Raw genomic sequence first — 5,595 nt, forward strand, 5'->3', positions numbered from 1 at the left:
CTGCAAGAGTGGTGGAGCCCGGGCCCGCAGAGGGTTTCGGGAGGGAAAGCCAGGATTACCCACAAGTGTGTGTGTAGGGCGTGATTCCAATGATAATGGCCTCTATTGGAGCCCTGCCCAGGTGGAACTGTGCTTCCACTAGCGTCCTAAGTGGCAATCCGGTGGAAAGACTTCGCTTAGAAGAACGAGCCTTGGCGTCCACCGTTCAGGAAGGAAGAGCCAAACGCAGGGTCCCCCGGCGGCCGCAGCCCAGGTCTGGCCGAGTGCTGTTTTCGATCCGCAGGATCCTCCTCAGATCACAGCTTGCCTGGTGTCCACACCTCCACCCCGTGCCCAGTCCCCAAGTCTCCCTAATGAACACCTGTTTACCTTTCACAAGTCGATACAAAGGTCCCAACGTCTGTGAGCTGTGGTCAGATTCCCCCAGGCAGGAGTGAGTGCTCTTCACTGAGGCGACCTCCGAGTCAGAACGTCTAGCCCTTCACAGGGCCTTTCTGGGACTCGGGGAGGAGAGGAGAGGTGGTCTAAGGGAGGGAATGTACACAAAGCCAAAGTGCTGGTTTGGGCTACCCTGATTCGAAGCTGGTGTGTCTCCCTTTTCCTAGTGGTGCAGCTTTGAGGGAGTTCCTCAGCCTCTTCCTGCCTAAATTCACCCCTGTGCAAAATGGGGATAAGACAGTGCTTTATGGGGGCTCCCCCTAGCTGCCCACCCCGCAAAGCCTTCGACTCTTGATCTTGGGTCTGAGTTCCAGCCCCATGTTGGGTGTTTAAAAAAATAAATAAGACATTAAAAGAAAAACAGTGCTTTATGAACATTAAATATCTTCTCTCCCCCGTTTCTTTTTTCTTTTAGAGAGAGAGCTCACCAGTGGGGGAAAGGATCCCAAGCAGGTTCCGTGCTGAGCAGGGGCTGGATCACGTGATCCTGGGATCTTACCTAAGGGGAAATCAAGGGTCCAGAGCTCAACAGATGGAGCCACCCACGCACCCCTTACGTGTCTTTTTAAAGAACAAAATGAGTTCATAAAGCTCAAGTGCTTAGAGATTACCACACAGGTGTGTGGTAAACGCAATAAACCTAGCTCCCAGTAACAAAATCTTTGGACTTCCCCGTTGACCCTAAGTCAGTCCCAGGAGCCCCACATTGTGTCTGATTCAATCATGTATCCCCATCTTCTAGCCCAATTCTTGCCAGCCATGTCATGTAAATAGTGAAACAATGCAAAGATGTTTAAGGAATTTTAAAACTACCCCTTAATTTCCTCCATTACCCTCTCACTAAGCTAACTCATGTTACCAGTGCAGTATTTACCTTTCACTCCCTTCTCTGTAGCCAGGCAGACATATACATAGAGAAGACTTTTTCCCCTGTTTTGACATCACTGGGATCATTGTCAACATGGTACTCTGTATCTTTTTTCGTTTTTCTTTTTTTTCCTTCTGCATCTTTTTTTCTTTTTTTTTTTTTCTGATTTAACATCAGGGACCTGTCTCCAAGTAAAGAGATACAGATATAACTCATTACTGAAATAGTTCTTAGATAATATTTCATACTTTGGGTGTATGATACTTTATTCCTCAATGTTGAGATTTTTTTTTTGAGATGGTTTCTAATCTTGCTTTGCTTTGTCACTATCAACAGTGTTGCAATAAATGCCTATGTAGGAAGAGCTTTATATTATAATGATTTTATTCTTATACGCTAGTTTCCCAAAACTGAGATTGTTAGGTCAAAGAATATGTGTTTTTAAATTTTTTAAAAATGTTTTTATTTATTTTTGAGAGAGAGACAGAGCACAAGCAGAGGAGGGGCAGAGAGAGAGGGAGACAGAATCTGAAGCAGGCTCCAGGCTCTGAGCTGTCAGCACACAGCCAGATGCGGGGCTCAAACTCATGAACCATGAGATCATGACCTGAGGTGAAGTCAGAAGCTCAACCAACTGAGCCACCCAGGCACTCCAAAGAATATGTGTTTTTAATATATTGAGTTGAATCACATGAAACTATTGATACTCAACCACTGTGACCTAAAGAAATCACAATTTCAAAGGTTAAGCCTAATAACCTTGTTTTCCAAAAATAAATAGCAATTTACATTCCTCTCTTTATTTTTTTTTAATTTTTTTTTTAACGTTTATTTATTTTTTTGGGACAGAGAGAGACAGAGCATGAACGGGGGAGGGGCAGAGAGAGAGGGAGACACAGAATCAGAAACAGGCTCCAGGCTCTGAGCCATCAGCCCAGAGCCCGAAGCGGGGCTCGAACTCATGGACCGCGAGATCGTGACCTGGCTGAAGTCGGACGCTTAACCGACTGCGCCACCCAGGCGCCCCTACATTCCTCTCTTTAAAAAAAAATGTTAATTTATTTATTTTTGAGAGAGCATGTGCGCATGAGCTTGGGGGAGGGGCAGAGAGCGAGGAGAGAGAAAATCCCAAGCAGGCCCCATGCCCTCAGTGCAGAGCCCAACTCGGGCTGATCTGCATGACTGTGAGATCATGAGACTTTGATCTCATGACTGTGAGATCATGACCTCAGCCAAAATCAAGAGTTGCCACAGAGATGCCCCAGCAATTTACATTCCTACCATCAATGTATGTGAGCTTCTGTTACCTAAAGCCAATAATCAGGACTGGTGTTATTGTTGTATTCACTTTTTGCCAAACTGATCAGTGCAAATGAATTTATGCCCACAAACGGCTGAGATCTGATTTTATTCACATTTGTACCCTTGTACCTACCTGTAGTATCATTTAGAATATTTTTTCTTCCAAGTTACAGAGGACTCACATTGGCTTAAAAAATATGGCTCATGCGACTGAAAAGTGCAGAAGCAGAATAGGCTTCAGGGTTGGTCTGAATCAAGACCTGGCATATTTCATCCTTACCTACAGCTTTATGTGGCATCAGCATAATCCTAAAGCTTGCTTCCCTTATGGTAACAGAATGGCTGCAGCAGCTCCACTAACCTAAAGGAAAGAAAAATACCATGTCACAAAATTCCTAGCCAGAGTCCTCTACCTCTCATTGACTGAAATGTCTCTAAACCAATGTCTGGCCAATTAAAGACTGAAAAGCTTGGGCCTGGGTTACCTAAACCTATCATATGTCATCAGGGATAGGATTCCTCTTTTCCTTTTGCCAGGCTTTCAATTAACAAGGCACTGAAAGATTCAGAACTCCAAGAGAAAGACTTCTCAGTTTTCAACATAAAAATGGCATTAAGTAATAATCAGACGTTAGCAGTACAGTATTGTCAGTTTTGTAGGAAACCTTGTTTGTTGGCTTCGAAGGCTTTCAACAGAAGAATTGAAAGAAATCTGGGTGTCTCTGAGAAAGTATGTTGGATTTCTAGAACTGCCATAACAAAATACCATAGGTTGGGTGGCTCAAACAACAGAAATTTAGTTTTTCATGGTTATGGAGGCTGAAAGTCCAAGATCAAAGTGTTGGCAAGTTTGGTTTCTCCTGAGCCCATGCTTCGTGGCTTGCTGATGGCCACCTTCTTTCTGTGTCCTCACATAGTTTTTCTCTGTGTACACACATCCCTGCTGTGTCTCTCTTCTTTAAGAACACAGGTCATATTGGAGTAGAGCCCCACCTAAGAGTCTCAGTTGAATTTACTCATCTCTTTGAAGGTCCTGTCTCCAAATGCAATCATGTAGATTAAAGCTCACTCATTTATGACTTCATTGAACTGTAATTAACTCTTTAAAGGTTCTATCTCCAAATACGATTTATTCTCAGGTACTGGGGTTGGGCTTCAATATACGAATTTTGGGGGAACACAGTTCAGCTCATAACAAAATGTATGTATGAAAAGTAGATGGATGCACACTGTGAGGTATAATGCAGCAATCAGAAGCTCTGGGTTAGATGTACATAAAGCAACTTGGATGGATCCTAAAAACCCAATGCTGCCTAAGAAAAGAACATCATATGCCCCAACACAGTGGGGCATATAACTCAATATCATTTCTACAAATTAAAAGTATATGCCCAGAGGGGTGCCTGGTTGGCTCAGTCTATGGAACATGCAACTCTTGATCTTGGGGTTATGAATTTGAGTCCCACATTGAGTGTGGAGATTACTTAAAAACAAAATCTTAAAAAAATAAAAAATAAATACAAGTATAACCTCCAATATGCATTATGCAAGAACATTTACAAAAAAAGACAACTATACATTAAACACACCACTCTAATTGTCTATAGTAGAAGGAGGAGAAGAGTAGAGGACGGGTCTTTTAAGTACATAAATTAATGAGAGAGAGAGAATTTTGGACAGACCAGTGATGATGATACACCGTAAATTATGATGAGTATGAAGAACTCAACCCTCTGGCCCTGAGGTCCAAAATCAAATATGAACAGTGAAGAAATTAGGATACCTCTCTTCTTAGCAGGGTGACAGAAAGCTTTTGCCACAGTCCAGCTCCACAGACACAAGACAACCTATGTCCCTCTTTTTCCTCTAAAATATTTGGCCCATATGGTGACATCCAATTGCAACATATCCTTTCTGATTTGGGATGCAGAGAGTTTATGGTTTTCTCTATTATCCAACGGAAACATTGCAAAGTAACCAAAGTGGCAAGCATGTACAATTAATGGCAAAGAGCCAGATATAAACACTTAGAAAAATATTTCATGCTTGGTATTGCCTGTCCAATATCCACTTACCCCTCATTTTTCCTACAAACATATCCTAATTTTGTTCAGGGTAGCAGTGTGCCCAGTTAAAGAACTCTGCTTTCCAGATTCCCCTGCAGCTGGGGTTTTGACACAGTTCTAGTCAGTAAGATAGAAACAGAACTCTAATACCTAATGGGTAGGGATTTTAGGAAAGTTATTGTTTTCCTGATTAAGATGAAAAGGGACAAACTTAATAGACATGATTTTTTTTTAAGTAAGGTCTAAGCCCAATGTGGGGCTTGAACTCACAACCCTGAGATCACGAGTCACATGCTCTACCAGTTGAGCCAGCCAGGTGCCCCCAGATATGCATCTTTTGTCCTTGGTCTTTCTTCCTGCTTGGGATGTGGAGATACTGCCCAGTGGTACAACAAACATTTTGTGACTATGGAAGAAAGCCTTTCACTACAGACAGCAGTAGAAGAGAAAAGGTGTCTGTTTTCCTGAGCAGTTGCAGAAGCTCTGGACTTTCTACTTTGGACTCCTTGTTATATGAAAAAAATAAATAAATAAAAAGGTTTTCAAGCCATTGTGATTTTGGTTTCTGGAACCACTGAGCGCAGCCCTACATCTGGGGAATGGAACAAGATAAGCCTGTACCACCATGCTCCTGTCGTGAGAATTTATCAAGGCTATCTTTCTTCTAGATAAAGAGAGGACAATCATGACTATTGGTCAAGAAGCCCCTTCTGCCTGTGGGGTGAGAATTTCCAAAGCTTACCCGGCATGCATGGACTAGATTTTGGGGAAATATCTGCAGTGCTCACTACATTATTAAACAAGATTGTTGAAAAAATTGTGACATGGGACATAAAGTACCGGCAAGTGGCAAGCCTCCAAAACATCTTCATTTCCCTCCCCTCTTCTGTATCTTGTTTTTTTTTTTTTTTAAGACATTAA

Source organism: Herpailurus yagouaroundi, unplaced genomic scaffold, assembly GCF_014898765.1.
Source record: "Herpailurus yagouaroundi ecotype Mexico unplaced genomic scaffold, PumYag 160, whole genome shotgun sequence".
Lineage (NCBI taxonomy): Eukaryota > Metazoa > Chordata > Mammalia > Carnivora > Felidae > Herpailurus > Herpailurus yagouaroundi.